Raw genomic sequence first — 19,399 nt, forward strand, 5'->3', positions numbered from 1 at the left:
TATTTGGTTTTTTTTCCAGTGCTGTGGTCTCAAATAGTTATGATGTCATAAAATTATGACAACCTTGCTTAAGGTCATTATCTATTTTGGCCACGTCCAAAAGTTGTTTTTTATCGCTTACCATATGACTGTGTTTAGACGAATGGAAAAAACAATATATATGTATTAGATTTGGTGAGAACCAGATTTACCGGAAAGCTTCATCATGGGCCAATTTTTTTCATCTAGCCCGGGATATGCCGCTCACGTGAGCGGCAAGAAAAATACTCCCGCCGGTTTTAGAATAAACAAACGATCCAACGTATGCCATCCATGTGAGATGCAAGTAGAAATAAACCAATTGCTAATTTTGTTACGATTTTCTGTCGTGACCTGTTCCAAGTAAATAGGCGAATAGTTTCTTGTGCTAATGATCACCCTTCATAAGCGGCCACCTGCCTTTAACTGACACTTTGATGTCCCCTGACAAATTTCCTATTTCTGCATTAAACGGCCACCTGCTTTTTTGAGGTCATAGTTTTCCAAAATGCATCCAATGACCCGTTTCACGGTCACACTATTCCTACTTTCTACTCGGTTCTATACTCAGTCAATCATACTTTTTTGTTTTTGACAATATTAAAATACTAAAAACATATTTCTCATTTAGTAAAACGAAAGAATATTATTCATAACTTGGTCACATTTTATAAATATGTATTATACTTTCTATTGGACATATTTGTACACCTGAAAATATACTACCTGTGTTACGTGGCAACCTGTTTTAAGCAGCCGTTACTGTTGTTTCCCCCTAAATATCTGCTGAACAGATAGAGACAGCTTTTTCATTTTATCGCTTTACTGTATAATAATAAATTTCGGCTGAAACTGATTGCTCATTATTGTCAAGAATGTTCATGAATAATTAATCCAGCTAATCAGTCTTAATAATATTTACATTACCAAATCAAGAAACAAACTACAGGGAATACTAAATGCACAAAATCAATTATGGGTAAATATTTGCTTAGTTAAGTGGTTTAAACAATATTAATGTCATAAATGGTGATATTGATGGTCTGTAATTGTTTAAACATTGTTCTTATACAATGCCCCGTGCAATTGCACAGCGACGCCTCAAATCATGTTATTTTTTCCAATTTTTGGCAGACTTCACAATGTCGTAGGTCTCCTTCAGCGCACGAAGGCGACGTTTAAATGCAGAAAAATATTAAAAGAACATTAAAGATCAAATGCTCACGGTGCTATTCTATTTACAAGAAACTGATATAGGATGCCTTTAATTAAAGTTGAATGTCTGGAATTGTACATGAAATGGAACTTATTTAAATGTTCACTGTAAAACAAGAACAATTTCTTTTACTGATATATCATGTAACCTGATCGAATTCCTGTTTGATGCGACGGATATATTTGTTATTCTGCTCTAATTCAAATTTTAAAGTATACCATATTTTTACTGGAGCAAACATTTAAGCGTTCAAAGACAAAACGAATATAGAAATATATTATAAATACTAGAGATGCTTTTGAGAAAAGCGCATGTCTCCCACAACTGCCCCTATGAAAAATGTTAGTTTCTCTAGATGTTTTAGACGAGTGGATCCAATTAGATGGTCTGGATGAGTGGATCCAATCAGTAATTCAAGGGCCATAAATCAAAAGTGCCTGGGCGGATTTGGCTAGTTATCGAACTTGGGTAAGGTCTTATGGCCAAACACATTTTGTTCAAGTTTGGTGAAGATCGGATGAGAAATGTTCGACTTAGAGAGCGGACAAGAGTAAACAGACGGATTTTTTCGGTAATTCAAGGGCCGTAACTCTAAAATGCCTGGACCGATTTGGCTAGTTATCGAACTTGGCCGAGGTCTCATGGTCAAACACATTTTGTTCAAGTTTGGTGAAGATCGGATGAGAAATGTTCGACTTAGAGTGCGGACAAGAGTAAAAAGGCCGATTTTTCGATAATTCAAGGGCCGTAACTCCAAAATGCCTGGACCGATTTGGCTAGTTATCGAACTTGGCCGAGGTCTCATGGTCAAACACATTTTGTTCAAGTTTGGCGAAGATCGGATGAGAAATGTTTGATAAAGAGTACGGACATGAGTAAAAAGGCCAATTTTTCGATAATTCAAGGGCCGTAACTCTAAAATGCCTGGACCGATTTGGCTAGTTATCGAACTTGGCCGAGGTCTCATGGTCAAACACATTGTTTTCAAGTTTGGTGAAGATTTGATGAGAAATATTCGAATTAGAGTGCGGACAAGAGTAAAAAGACCGATTTTTGGTAATTCAAGGGCCATAACTCCAAGACGCCTGGACTGATTTGGCTAGTTATCGAACTTGGCCGAGGGCTTATGGTCAAACACATTTTTTTCAAGTTTGGTGAAAATCGGATGAGAAATGTTTGACTTAGAGTGCGGACAAGCTTTGTGACAGACACACACAGACACACAGACACACACACGCACACACACACGCACACACACACACTGGAGTAAATCAATATGTCTCCCACACCACTGTGTGGTGGGAGACATAATTACAGTTCCAGTCGTTTATATCATAATGTTATATACTTCTAAATGCTGTGTGTCTTTTTAAAGTGGTTATTGGCAAAACTTAACCTATATTGTAAAGCGGTTAATGGCAGAACTTAACCTATATTGTAAAGCGGTTAATGGCAGAACTTAACCTATATTGTAAAGCGGTTATTGGCAAAACTTAACCTATATTGTAAAGCGGCTATTGGCAAAACTTAACCTATATTGTTAAGCGGTTATTGGCAAAACTTAACCTATATTATAAAGCGGTTATTGGTAAAACTTAACCTATATTGTAAAGCGGTTAATGGCAGAACTTCGCCTATATTGGCACGAGGATGTAGCTCGCCTGCTAATATAACTTTAGGAGTGTTAATTACAATTGAAGGCACTTTACTGTCATTAAATAAGTTGTAACCTAAACGTATGACACGGAATGCGGCGTTGGTAGACGCGGTTTTGTAATTTGACGAAACAAGATAGTAAAAATGCAATAAAGTTCTTTCAAACCTTTCTACGTAAATATCCCATATACATTACAATTCCGTTGCTTTTAGTTATACTACTTCATGATATCATTTACTACAGATAGCAGATATTTGACACTGTTTGAAATAAAAAGATATAACAACCACATTTATGCGAAGCTGTTGAATAGATACATTTCAACATACCTTTAAACATTTCTTATTCCGTAACTTATTTCAAAACTGAAATATAAAAATATTACAGCTACTGCTCCACTTTTTCTTGTAGATGCATAGATAACGCAATATTTGTGAATAAACTTGATTCATCCCATATGAACTCCGTAATATCATACAGAGACCGCTTGCTTTGAAAGATTTTCCCCAGTATTGATCTGAATGTATTTATCGTGTAGTGAGGGATAGGAATATTGGAGGAATACAAGGACCGTTCATTAACGCGAGTTTTCTCTCACATTCATTGGCAGATTTGATCGCCGTTTAATTATTTTAGACACTAATGAAAGTTGAATATAAGCATCTGATGCAACAGCCTTTACTTTCCTTAAAATTGCTGGCTGTTCTACCTGACGAGATATCAAAGTAACACACCTAATATATAATACTTTACTGAATTGTGTGCCTGTCCATAGTCTAAACTATTAGCTCTAGGTCTGCTGTCTTATAATTTTCCTATCGTTCAATTTTACCAAAATTTCAAAACAGTTTCTCATACTTGCACACAGTATTGTTTATTTTCTAGGCCTTTGGAATCCATTTTCATATGAAAATGAAATCCGCTTTAGCCTGTGCCACAATTTTGGACTTGGTGGCTTATATTATCCGGTCCGAATCCATGCAGTATATATATATTGATAGAATTCCGCTTAAGTAGGTGCCAGAAAACGGGAGGGGTGTTGCCCATTTTATTACCTCTTATGCAAAAACGAACTCAAGCCGAGCCTGCTATCATTTTGCGTGTTGTGTTTAATGCTTCCAAACAAATAACAGTCATATTAATTATATTAATCATAAAATAGACCAGATTGGTACAAATACCATGTATGTACTTTGCAGTCTGTGAACGGAAAGATACAAAATCGTCCAAAACCATTAGTATAATTGCTTTCGTAAGAATGTCTGGGCATGGAAAAATAGAATTGTAATACTCACTCATACAATATTGGGAGTAATGACAGAATATACCGCCCGAGTGAGAGTAACTCGGAGATATATAAGTTTTTACAAGGTTTTTGGGAGGTTGCCAGTTACTTCTACAAAGGCATATGAATCTTTAGCTTTGCTTTTTATAAGGAAATATTACTACACGAGAACTATCATGGTTTCCGTAGTGTTAATTATGTTCCATTCGTCCAAATATTTTGTGTAAATGTCTACCATGCATAAATCTACACATGCACTGTTGTAGGACTTGCGTGTTTTTATCCTGTTGCGTTTAATGTCACACCGACTTGGATTAAGTCATAAAGTGACTTCTCTAGCTTTTGTTGGTAGAAGAAGACCATCAAGTGCCCCTCTGCCTATTGTTTTAGGTATAGGCGGACACCTTGGTAGAACTATCGACCGTACATAAGCCTCACATAAAGAATTCTACACCACAAAGGAGGTGCCGCACCGGTGAGGAGCAAGTGATACGAAGTCAGTGACGTGAATTACATATCCACGGAGGCGTTCTTTGAACGTGGCTTCCACAATTTTATCTTTTCTTAGTAAATTGCTTATTTACGATATATATTTGAGAATAACATAACTGCTACTGAAAGGTTTAATCGAATAAAATCAGAAAATATCGTTACCCAAAAAAAAATAAAACATTATAGATAACAAAGCAGACGTATGCGGTATTGATATTTCACAATTAATTATATCTAAGATTTCATTTTCGTGATGAAGTGTCTTTACGAGAGAAAGAAAGTATTGACTTTTTACTAGAATATATATAAATTTTATATAATATGTCTGTAACGTACAATAATATTACAAGGTTTCACAGAAAGGTATGATATATCTCTTACAGTCATGTCTGCGGTTACTATTGTTCTTTGTGATATATAACCTACGGTTGTATTTAGAAAAAAACAACGAAAAGGAAATATAACAAAAAGTGCTTTTAATCGTGATGCCAATATCGCAAAATAGGGTTTTGATAAAAGAATAAATCGTGTTTTATTGTATTTTAGCTGAAACAGTTTATCCTATTTTTTTATTTTTTGTTCATGAGTATGTCCTTAGAAAAAACGATACTAATAAAATGAATGATTAGAGAAAAGATTTAACATTGAGTCGCTTTGTATATTACAAGGTTTGTAATTTATTCATTAAGTTTCTTTACACAAACGACCAAATTCGTTATTAACAATATCAAATGGTACAAACGAAAAATAGTCATGCAAATACAAATGTTTGATACTTCTGGTGTTTGATAGTTGTAAAAACCGCACTAAACCGCCTCGATAGCCTATTGGTAGAGCGTCCGCTTCAAGTGCGGGAGGTCGTTGGTTCGATCCCCGGCCGCGTCATACCAAAGACGTGAAAAATGGTGCCAGTACATCCCTTGCTTGTCACTCAGCATTAAAAGGGAAACTGGCCTCTTCTCTCATACCCTCGTGGCAATGGATTCCATCAGGAATGAGATGTCGAGAGTGATTAATATAAATTGTAGAACTTCTTTCACAGTCGACCTCAGTAAATTATGTATCAACTAAAAACCGCAGTACTTCTGAAATATACCACCTATGTTCGGCAATGATGAGCTGTAACACACAGAAAACGGTATCACCACACCGTCATTTTCGCGCATCCGTCTGTAACATTGTTTAAACCTTGTTCAACGCATGTTCAACAATAATAGCGGGATACTTTCTCACAATTAAGTATCGTCATAAATCAGGTAAAATATTATCAAACTGTATATTATCAGAAATGATACGTCTATATCTTATAGCCTGACTAAAGGTATCTCGCGCTTGAATAAATTATGATGTGATGAAGAATATTTTAAGTACTGATGTAAACTTCTGTCCTTTACGATTCCATATGTTTTAACTTTTGAAACTATAACATCCAGAAAAGTAACGGATGTCTGAGAAACAGTTTAGGTAAACTTAATGCAGTAATGAAAGATCTGTATAATCTTTTTCGCAGACGTCCGCTGTTCGTCCTCTACAAATTTGGAAGTGCCATAGAACATTATCCACCGTTTCCGATTACATATATGAGCCGCGCCATGAGAAAACCAACATAGTGGCTTTGCGACCAGCATGGACCCAGACCAGCCTGCGCATCCGCACAGGATATTTAGTTCTGTAGTTCTTTTCTTTTAGTAAAATATCAATCTACGCTTTTCAAACTAGCCAGCATAATCGTAGGTAGAGTTTAGCACTGTTCGATTTTGGAAATATATACTTTTGTCCACATGCTCTCGTGCATCGGCAAGATACATATAAATACCAAAAATATTCTAGTAAAATTTCTCCCAACCATGCTAAATAATAGCATACTCAGTCATATGCGGTCTTCTTTTGTTGCTAAGTTCGTAAAGGGTAAAAACTTTCTTAAAAATTCAAACAATTAAAACAATTCATATACGTGCCGTTTACATGATTTAACCTGGGTTAATAACACATTCTTATAATATTTTAATAATTTGCGTGGGTTCGGACGGAAATGTATAAAAATTCCCTGATAGTCACTTTACTAAAAAACATACACACACAAAAATTAAAAAGACGTCTTCAAGCTAAGCAGATCATCATATCAAACTGATTCCTTATAGAAAACAGTTTGAGGCATGATAAAACGGAAATTGGATAGCCTGGGACATTATAAATAGAAATAAAAAACCACTTTTATGTTATCTGATGCGAAGAGCTGTTTGTTGTTTCTTCTTCTGATTTGCTTTAAAATCAAACACAAAATAGATTGATTTTACGTCCGTCAAGCCAATTAGGCTCATATATAAAAATATTAAAAATGTATTAGGCCATACCAAATTGATATGTCGTTCGTCGGAACTACCGCATCAATAATTTCATTCCCGAGAAAAAAAATAAAAATCACCCGCCCGCACGAACATAAAAATCTCCGAAAAAAAAATTTTTTCCCGATTACGCGGCCCGGAATAATAACGGCAAAGCAGGTTTTATCGCTGTTTTAATGCGTCAAAGTGATATTGATCGGATTTCATGCGTCCGTAATACATGTTACTGATGACCAAAACTCAAAAAGTCAGGAATTATGGTGGTGTTCATCATTTGTTTTAAATCTGGAGTGTCTGTGCTAGTGCCACACATGGCCTTCGATGTGTCGGTAGGTAATGAAGTAGGCACGTTCTACTTATGTTCAATTCAGTGAAAGGAACGAAGCCCGACTTTAAGACGTGCACGGGGATGCAGTTAAAAATATTTGGAAATATTGTTCAGATATAGTTTTCAAACCATTTGATATCAGTTGTTTAGTTCAGTATGTTATATCTAGAGCCCAAAGCTGAGGCCGACTACTATCTTAAAAAAATGTTTGTTCACAGATCCTGACCGACCTATCACATTGTCTAGGCCCAAATCTTTTTGAACGTAACTTCTTTAGTACAGCAGTCAGATATTCTATCGAAACGCATTTAGTCAATTTAAAAATTGTTTAGCTTTTCAAATAAGTAGTGTAGATATAAAATCTGTCCTTTTGTAACCCCAATTTTGCCTGTTTGTCTATTACTTGGCTGTGAATTGATAGAACGGAAAAAAAAAAAACTGAAAAAAAAAAAAAACAGACCTCCCCAACTCTAAATTTCTAGTTCAGTCAAAGCAAAACAAACAACACTTTAAGGGTGGCCATATAACACTTTAAGGGTGGCCATATTGGGATCATTCTTTGTCAGTCTTGTTATCATTTTTGCCTGAAATGAATCTCCACCACAAAAACATAAGCTAGCCAGATCTGTTAAGAAATTATTCCAAAGGGATTCGAGCAATGTCAAAGCATCTGTATGACCAACTCTGTTTGGTCTCACCAGTCAAGTGGTTTATTACTTCACCTCACCTCTATGGGTTGGAGTTCCACTAGGGGCACAAAGTTGTTCATGTGCCGAAGCCATCTAACTGTGTTTCAGAAGAAATGTTATTCCGCACATATGCCTGTTTTGTCTAAAATATTCCTCATGCTGTGCCGTTAAATAGGTAGGCCTTCAGATTAATGTAGAAAAATCAAAATTAAAAATAAGACACCCATCCCTTAGAAATTATAACTAAAAAAAACAAAGTGATTCAGTGAGGTTTGGCAAGAATTTATTTGCAAAATCATTCATGTAGTCTTTAAAACATAATAGAAAAGCTATATACTGTGTTACCCACACTGTAAATGTTTGATTTCTGTGTTATTTCTAAAGAAATGTTAACTTCATGTATAATCATAACCGCCTCCTCAAGGGTCCAAGCTGGGAAAAAAAATAAAAAAGCCCGCTCGCTCCATGTAAAATCTACCCGCCTCTGAAAAAATCAAAATTGAGAAAAAAAAAATAAAATAAAAATTTCGCTCGCCCGCTCCAATTTTTTTTGAAAATTTTCCGAAGAACTATTAATCAATTTGGTATGGCCTTAGAAGTAGAATATACCACGGTATACAATAATCTACGATATTAAAATGTACATTTTTCTGGGTACTATGTCAAAATCAAATTGAATTAATTAGTATTATGAGCACGACTAAGTGATCTGTTAATATTGCATCTCAGTTACTGGATGGCGATATGACAAAGATAAACAATGTGTTCTTTTAAACTTTAAGACAGGTTTTGGGATTTGGTGATCAGAATTGTTTCATCATTAATAATTCTTCCTTGTGCCGTTTTTAACACATGCCTCTGGAATTCATGTGTTAAAATCGTTGAAAAAGCAAATAAAAAGTTTCTCATTAGATTGTAAGATAAAACTTCTGATTAAACATATGACAATTTGCGATACAGATCCTGTCTCTGTGTGGTACCAGCGTTAACATAAAAGAAGATCTCTTACTGCTCGTTGATTTTTATTCTTGAATGAGTTGCTGGTGATAGGTTTATCTTTCTTTGCACTGATCCAGAGAACACAAGTTTTTGTTTCGTCTTTAAATATTATTTTTCGGTTTGTTATCTCAGCAATTGATACCCAAATAGAGGCTCCTACCTAAGTGTCTTTGCATTCTGAATTTATCAAAAGTGTTGAATGATATAGAAATGCGAGGCTCCTTGATCAAGCACTGTATCATCACTTTTTAATGACTTCAATAAATTCTATGTAGAAAGACACGCACGTTAGATTCCCTTTATCATATGTGAGCTTTTTCTATTGAAACATCGAATTTTCTTCTTTCTTTGCGTATTATAGAAAAAAGTAATTTCGAGCAACACTTACTATACTTGAAATAACGTCAATGTCAAAATATAATTACACTAGGGTCATACCAAATTGATTAATAGTTCTTCGGAAAATTTTCAAAAAATAATGGAGCGGGCGAGCGAAATTTTTATTTTATTTTTTTTTTTCTCAATTTTGATTTTTTCAGAGGCGGGTAGATTTTACATGGAGCGAGCGGGCTTTTTTTATTTTTTTTTTCCCAACTTGGACCCTTGAGGAGGCGGTTATGATTATACATGAAGTTAACATTTCTTTAGAAATAACACAGAAATCAAACATTTACAGTGTGGGTAACACAGTATATAGCTTTTCTATTATGTTTTAAAGACTACATGAATGATTTTGCAAATAAATTCTTGCCAAACCTCACTGAATCACTTTGTTTTTTTTTAGTTATAATTTCTAAGGGATGGGTGTCTTATTTTTAATTTTGATTTTTCTACATTAATCTGAAGGCCTACCTATTTAACGGCACAGCATGAGGAATATTTTAGACAAAACAGGCACATGTGCGGAATAACATTTCTTCTGAAACACAGTTAGATGGCTTCGGCACATGAACAACTTTGTGCCCCTAGTGGAACTCCAACCCATAGAGGTGAGGTGAAGTAATAAACCACTTGACCGGTGAGACCAAACAGAGTTGGTCATACAGATGCTTTGACATTGCTCGAATCCCTTTGGAATAATTTCTTAACAGATCTGGCTAGCTTATGTTTTTGTGGTGGAGATTCATTTCAGGCAAAAATGATAACAAGACTGACAAAGAATGATCCCAATATGGCCACCCTTAAAGTGTTATATGGCCACCCTTAAAGTGTTGTTTGTTTTGCTTTGACTGAACTAGAAATTTAGAGTTGGGGAGGTCTGGTTTTTTTTTTCAGTTTTTTTTTCCGTTCTATCAATTCACAGCCAAGTAATAGACAAACAGGCAAAATTGGGGTTACAAAAGGACAGATTTTATATCTACACTACTTATTTGAAAAGCTAAACAATTTTTAAATTGACTAAATGCGTTTCGATAGAATATCTGACTGCTGTACTAAAGAAGTTACGTTCAAAAAGATTTGGGCCTAGACAATGTGATAGGTCGGTCAGGATCTGTGAACAAACATTTTTTTAAGATAGTAGTCGGCCTCAGCTTTGGGCTCTAGATATAACATACTGAACTAAACAACTGATAACAAATGGTTTGAAAACTATATCTGAACAATATTTCCAAATATTTTTAACTGCATCCCCGTGCACGTCTTAAAGTCGGGCTTCGTTCCTTTCACTGAATTGAACATAAGTAGAACGTGCCTACTTCATTACCTACCGACACATCGAAGGCCATGTGTGGCACTAGCACAGACACTCCAGATTTAAAACAAATGATGAACAACACCATAATTCCTGACTTTTTGAGTTTTGGTCATCAGTAACATGTATTACGGACGCATGAAATCCGATCAATATCACTTTGACGCATTAAAACAGCGATAAAACCTGCTTTGCCGTTATTATTCCGGGCCGCGTAATCGGGAAAAAAAATTTTTTTTTCGGAGATTTTTATGTACGTGCGGGCGGGTGATTTTTATTTTTTTTTCTCGGGAATGAAATTATTGATGCGGTAGTTCCGACGAACGACATATCAATTTGGTATGGCCTAGAGAATTATATATGTCTTTTAATATCAATTTTATTAGGCAAGGCTTAGATGGGGGGCTGGAAGGGATAAGGTTTACAGAATCTTTTACCCATATTTGCCGAGCCTGATAACATTGATATCAATGGACAATATAACCTGCCTAGAACAACATATTTGAGATATTATAATGAATGCAATACTAAACATTGTGCTAGGATGGAAACCATAAATATGAAATAGATACATACACTGATAAAATGTGTTTTTTAAGCCAAAATTTATGAGTGCTTCTCAACAACAGTTGTCATAACACAGTTTAAGTAACAGATTGTTATGTGTTTACAATTTAATTAGTCTTTTTAGTTCATCCAGACGTAGTAAGTAAGCCATGATAACAGAACAGGCTTAAGCTATCTGTTGTATATGTACATATGTATAGCATATGTAAATATGTTTCATTCCTCTCCGAAACTTATGAGTTTACATTTTGGCAACTCCAGTCGTGAAACTATTGCATCTGGATTTAACTCGCTGAAGAAAGTTCGCTTTTACAGTATACTGAGCCAAACAAATCTCATCTATACATTGAATTTACTATTCAAAAGACTTGTCAGGAAGAACTTCAAGCAGTTTTCAACGTCCAATACATTTCATTAGAGACTATAAGATAAAAAGATAACGAGCAAACTTGCCAATAAATACGAGAGAAAAATGGCGCTAATGAACACTGCTGTTCCTACGATAGTCCAATCCGTCGCAGCAAGATGAATACATTCAAGATCAATACCAGTGAAAAAAGCTTTCGAAGCAGGCAGACTGTGAACGACATTACTGGGATAAATCACGTTTATTCATAACTACTGTGTATCTATGCATCTACAAGAAGAAAGTAAAGCAGTAACTGTGATATGTTCTATATTATAGCTTTTATAGCAGTTATTTAATTGGAACTACTTAAGTCTAAGTGTATGTTGAAACGTAAAGTTATCACATCTTAATCAACAGTGGACAAAACGTAAGTAAAAGTTAAGTTTACTTGGTTGCATTCTTTGCCTTCCAAGGGTTCTCCATATAGATTTTATTAAGTTTTGCTTCTCATACAAAGTTCAATGTAGTTGGGATTCATTGTAAATTAAGTATTATTAGAATAATACAGATAAACGAAGAAAATGTAACACAGATGGGCTATTTACGAGTGGTTTCAGAATCGGAGATAATATTTTGCAGAAATATTCAAACTTCTGTTACATAATCACCGCTTTGATAAATGAGGACAATCGTATTGACTTTGTGCGTGCACTTCCTCCTGTTATAACTTGAATGAGCGTAATAAGGTAATACTTATTTACAAAAGTGAATAAAATTTAACCATTAAGTATAATAAAAAACAATCAAAGATAAATGCGAAATACACTGATGTACCTGTATTGTTAATATAAATGAAAATATTTAGTAGCTGATGCAACTGTCAACATATGCAGGACATTGTATTATTACAGTTATTAAACCGCTACTTTAAAGTACATATGATAGAATATAAACATGGCATGCTGATTTGAAATTATTGTGATTTATTTTCGATTTTATTTCATTGTTAAAGTTTCTATTTTCATTGAGTGTGCGCCTATCAAACAGGAAACATCAATATGAGTGTAAGAGGCCGTTAACGATGTAAGCATTCCCGCCACATCAAACAGGAGTATGATCACTTACTATAGTGGTCGATACTCGCATTTCTGGGTTAATGTAATGGAAAATTTTTAAAACCATTTAATGCCTTTGATTTATTAATAATCAAGTACGGCGTCTAAATACATGCATCGACCCAAAACGAGTTCATGGTAAAGGAAAGATAGCACGTCGTGAAATAAATTGGGCTATTATTTTAAGTCTAATGGAACAATACAAACCTATATGTATGTCTATCCAACTTCTGTTTAATGTCAACACCTATTTCGAGTGTTAATAGGCATAGAGTGCATGCCGACTTGTTAGTTAAGGCGACAACAAATTCTTTTAAATACTGATGGGTTAAATATCAGCTAAAGTGATAATGTAAAACAAAGAGCATGTAAGCATGTTAAGAGGTGACGAAAAGGTTTATCTTGTTATCTGGTCTTATACAGGAATGGGTTGCAACAACCACTTTGAAAGCATCAACTTTGTAACCTTATTGCTAGGCATACTATATTTCAGAAAAAAAGTGATGTATGGTAACCTGAGGTAGCTTTAACTTGTCTGCGCTAAGTAGTGAATTAGCTTGGTTAGTCTCTGTGGATTCTTTATATAAATTAAGACATCGATGACAACAAATTGATGGCAGATTTTATAAGACGTTTCTTAACGGGAATCTGGTCATCTATGCTCATAAGAGCGCCTTCCCATGCCTGAAGCACACTGAAAATGGGCAATAAATCTCTTTATCAGCCATCAAATAGCACGTTAATAAACACTTTCTGTGTGTTGTTTACTTTGACATGTTCATGTGGATGCCAAATGGTAGATTCATATTACAGCTGAGGAAGGACAAGGGTTTTATATGCAAGGTTTTTTAATGTAAATGTTTGTTCGTTACTTGTTGAGATATATTTTTTATAAAGCAAAGTGGTTGATTTGTATTTTAGCATATTCTAGTTATATGCGTGTTCCAGTTTAGATCTATTGCTATGACGACACTAAGATAATTTGCACTGGAGACTGACTAGAATTTGGCCATGATTTAGATATTTAGTTTTAATAATATTTTTGCTGCTTTGTGACTTGTATTACCTGATATTTTGAAGGATTTAAATCCATGTTCCACCCACTTTACCATTTTTCAAAGCATCTTGCAGGATTTACAATTACAAGATGTGTTTGTAGTAAGGTAGACGCCTGTATCATTGGCGAATTATCCGGACCTTCGAGTTGGGAGCTGATTGAAAAATCGTTTACATAAACAGAGCACAAGGACAGTGTCTAGTGGTATACCCGATTTGCTATAAACTTTATTGGAAAGGTCACCCTCCAAGAACACAGACTGGTTTTTGTTGAGTAAAAATACCTAAGACTATTTGAGGACAAATACAATAATCATGACGTTTAAATAGCAGTTTGAGGCGATTTATCTCGCTGCCAAATGCTTTATTGTACATGTTATTGATCATTTCATCTGCAAGTGCAGTCAGTTGTGTTTCACACGATCTTTTGCAGATAGCAGTCATAATGGGGTCAAAAAGAATGTTACATTTAATAAGGTGTGAAGAAACATTGAAAGTAAATAATGTGGTCTAGGTTTTGCATAATATACAGATGAAAGGTATACTTCGATAATTTTCCGGGTTACTGGGGACTCTTGTTAACAGTGGACAGACAAAATCCTTGGACCAATCTGCTGTACCAGAGGAGACTGACTTTTGCAATCTTGCTAATTAAAGGTCACCATTTTCATCCTTAAGCTCCTTGAGGACAACAAAAAAGACAAACTAAATGTACGAGAAACACGGTTTGTTACAGACAAACAGTATTATGTACAGTATAAAATGGTAGTTAACCCCGTTTATGTCGAAATATACACGAAGAACTAGAACAGTTTATTGCTACTTTACTGTTGGTTCTAACTGAATGTCATGATTTTATTTCTATGTTGGAAAATGTTTCTTCTAAAGAGGTTTGTTAATGAAAGTACTTACATTTAGCTTTTATGTTGAAAACGAAATTGAAAACATGAAACAATCAAATAATCTGAAGACAGTTAAAAGTGTCCAGAACTTTAGTTTTTTAGCTATTTTACTAGTTGTATCTTTTATTATGTCTCCCACCACACAGTGGTGTGGGAGACATATTGATTTACTCCTGTCTGTGTATCTGTCTGTCTGTCTGTCTGTCACAAATCTTGTCCGCACTCTAAGTCAAACATTTCTCATCCGATCTTCACCAAACTTGAACAAAATGTGTTTGACCACAAGTCCTCGGCCAAGTTCGATAACTAGCCAAATCGGCCCAGGCACTTCGGAATTATGGCCCTTGAATTACCGAAAATCGGCCTTTTTACTTTTGTCCGCGCTCTCAGTCAAACATTCCTCATCCGATCTTCACCAAACTTAAACAAAATGTGTTTGACCATAAGTCCTCGGCCAAGTTCGATAACTAGCCAAATCGGCCCAGGCACTTCGGAATAATGGCCCTTGAATTACCGAAAATTGGCCATTTTACTCTTGTCCGCGCTCTAAGTCGGACATTTCTCATTTGATCTTCACCAAACTTTAACAAAATGTGTTTGACTATAAGTCCTCAGCCAAGTTCGATAACTAGGCAAATCGCCCGAGGCACTTCAGAATTATGGCCCTTGAATTACCCAAAATCAGCCTGTTACTCTTCAAAGGTATATTTGTAGTGAGTAAACAGTATATAAAGACTGACTTACTATTTTGATGATTAGGCAGTTGTGGGAGACGTGCGCTTTTCTCAAAAGCAGCTCTAGTTTTCTTTTAATTCTGATTTATTTTACACGTTTGCTTGGCATGTGGCGTCATTGACCATTTTCTATACTTGACACATAGCATTTATTTGCAGAAAGAGAGCTTTGTATGACGATTCAAATAACCTTACAGTTTGACCTCTGTGTAATGCAAAACAGATATTCATCCGCAGCCACAGTGATTATATCATCAACAAAATACATTCTCATTTCCTACTTTAAATATTATATTTTTGCCAATGTGAATTCAGAGACAGGCTTTCCGCATGGAATGCCTTAAATCGAATATTAAACTGAATAGAGTCTGGAAGCTTGAAGTGTCTAGTATAATTTATGTAATTGTTTATCCAAAGAAAGGAAGCTATTCAATGAACGCTGCAATTCTGTAATATATTTTACGATTTAGGGATAGGGGTTAAAAATAAATAAACAAAACAAATGTTTGCCCCAGACTTTAATATTCATAATGTAATTGGAAGCATATAACGCAACTTCGCTAATGATAACTGAACCTGGTCGTGGGAGGTAAGGGCAACATCTGTAACGCTTTCATATCCGATCTAAGAGGAATTATATTTTAGGTTACATTAAATGGAACCAATGATGCCAAAGGACCAGGAAATATAATAACACTGAATCCTGGAATGGGAGACTTTATACGGTCGCTACAGTCTACTTAAAGATTGCTGATGCGATAGCTGATAAAGTCTTTAAGAAAGGTGTTTTTTTTCGGAAGCATAAAATGCAACCAAGCAACGTAATAAGATACTTTGATTGGACATGTAATGAATGTACAACACAGCTCACATAAAATATACGTATATGTTTCATTACCTCTTTTAAATATCTTGGAAAAGGCATTTGTAACACACAAAAGATGAAAAACATCTCCTGACAAAATGCAGTACTTAATAAAATACATTGTCAAATATATAATATATCGCAAAGAGTGATTTTACCGTTGAATAAAGTCATTGTCCAGATGCGAAAGAAATATATCACAAGGGCGCATCAGAATGGCAAACAATGCTTTCATTCAAGAGAAAATGACTGTTAGAGATATGTATTTTCAATTCAGATGTGATATCTACATTCTTGATGGCATCCACCAAATATCTGCTTTCTGTTTTTATTTTCAGCGCCCCGCTATTATGTTTGACGCTGTGACGTAATAATTATGACGTATTAACAGTGATATTTTTGCATTTTAGAATAGTAGTTTGGTCTAATACATTACTTCGCCATTGAAGTTTTAGTAGCACTAATGAATTACACACATAATAAATGATGATTTTGTCATTATTTGATAGAGTACTTCCTGTATAATTTTAGTGCTGATAGGAGTACAGTCATATTAATAGGCAGTAAATATAGGGGATAACTGAAACAATTATCATTTTTCAAATGTTTTAGTACCGTTCCAAGAAGTGTAATACTACAATGCTGCGATTTTGCAAAATGATAAGATCTGTAAGAATATGCTTTGGAAGCATAGAACGCCAACAAGAACAATAATAACTGACTATTAAATTGAGTCTGTTAATAAAGCCTACACCCAAAACATATATTTTAGCGAAACCCTATTTCCTGTGTATAACGATGGAAACTTGTATATATGTGATTGTAGGGACTTTTTGATAATAAGCGATAATTCTTACTCGTTGTATGAGTTAAGCAAGTAAAGGTGCAATCTCAATAAAAAAAATACAAACATTAATGTTATATACATGTAGATATGAAAAAATACATCATCTGGAATTAAAAATGACTTGTGCTGTTAGCATAATCTCATTCATTCGTCTTAAAAGTGAAGATATTTTTGCATTCATCATTGGTCTTTTTCTTATTTTAATCATTTCAATGACCAAAGCCAATAAATGCTAGTGATGTCGCACATTTGTTTATCTGTCTAGACATGCTCATTCAAATCGAGTCTGATATTATTTTGATTGGTAGCATTTTATGTTTCCAAACGGTTTAAGACTATTACTTCTGTTAAAAACTATTTAATACAGTAAAACTAATACACCACATGTTCGCAGTAGTGTGTAGCATTTAAAACTAATTCTCATTTAGTAAACTCTGCCTAATTGATCACTTTAAATGATGAATTGTCCGATATTTCAACGCTCTCCATGAACAAATTGTATTCTACACTTTGAAGTTATTGTATGGAAGCTGTTACACCCTAGCATTGCAATTAATATTATCAACGGCATTAAAATCAAAGAGAGATATTTTCAAGCTGCGGAAAATGAAGCAGTGCTATATACAAAGCATTGAATAAATGTGTTATAACGCATCATTACTGAAATCACTTATAAGTAATGTAAGCGAAGACAAAACGAACTGTGAAATACGGAGCGCCTTTATAGCACTTAGTCACGCTCGGTTTGGAGGGGATACGGTCTATAAATAGTTTGTCAAGAAACTTTACATGGAGGAGAAAAGGAATTCTGTAATTTCAGTCTTCGAGTATTTCGAGATATTATGATATTCAAAAGGGATATTCTAACTAATTTATTGGTTAGATTCTGACAATCCTTAAAGTCAGAATAGAAAATTATTTTGAACTAGCGTAAAATCAATACTGTTTATCACATTTTATTTGCCGTAGACTCAAGGAACCATAAAAACTTCATCAAAGTGTGTTGTTTGAATTCAGCGCTGTGTGTACACTATATATATATTGTCATCACTGAATCAGTTTTATTTGCTACGAAAGAAGAAACTAGAATACTGTATGTATAATCGGATCAGACTACAGCCTAGACAATTATCCTATCAAGTCATCTCTCAATCTAGCAGACATTTCTGCGGATCGTTTAAGAAATATCGCTTATATATTCTACTATATTCATTACTCTATTCATTAAATCTCAGAGTCGCTTCTTACAGTGGCTGAAGACTTTTATGATTTACCAAATTCGTAACGTGTTTGTGTCTTCAAAGCAAAATCGTCTAATTGCTTAAGAAATCTTAAAATTAATTGTGTTTGAAATCAATGTTCAAATTTGTTATATTTCAGGGAGGTATCTTGAAATAGCCACCTATCATCTGTCAGACTGTCATACAAACAAAAGTAACAGGTGCTGACGACAAACTTTATATTACTGGATTATAAAGTTTATATCTCGTGTCGACAGGATCATAAGGTTTATTACGTCAAACGATATGGTTTATATTACTGGATCATAAGTCTAATAGCTTCTGATTGTGGTTTATGACGGATAACTATCTCTCGGATGGATACATAAAACATGACTTCCATTACATATCTGTCTTAAGTGACGGATGTCATAATATTCCTTTCAGACACTCACATTTTGTAATCGTTGATGTTTTTCCATATTCCAGGAAAGGACTATTAGATAAGTATTGTTCTGCGTTTGAAAAATGTCGAGGCCATCTATACACTTGTTCGTAAATGCGAGCAAAATATCACAGTCAGAGTTACAAGTGATAAATTCCCTAAATGGAACTATCGTTGGAGTAGCTAGTAAGGAAGTTTACCGTGACAGTCAATTAAATGAGTTATTATACGTTGTCATAGTGATTATGTTCTACGCCATGGCGCTAATGGTGCTTATTGCAACCCAGATAAAGAAACAAGGGCGTGGTCAAGAGATTGAATATTATGACGAATATTTAGAAAGAAATGACAGATTAAAGAAGAAAAAGAAAATGTTGGCAACAATATCAACTGTACCGGAGGAAGAACATTCACTAACAGCTGGAGAGAAAAGAGGCGTTCAGCTTGTTTAGTTGTTTTGTTGTTGTTTTTGTGATATTTAAACGTGCAATCTGCAGTTGCTAATGGCTCTTTAGAATTAAACTGATAACTTGATTCAAATCACAGTTGAAATTTTATAAAAGCAGTGAAAGATTAT

The sequence above is a fragment of the Mercenaria mercenaria genome, chromosome 3, assembly GCF_021730395.1.
Source record: "Mercenaria mercenaria strain notata chromosome 3, MADL_Memer_1, whole genome shotgun sequence".
Lineage (NCBI taxonomy): Eukaryota > Metazoa > Mollusca > Bivalvia > Venerida > Veneridae > Mercenaria > Mercenaria mercenaria.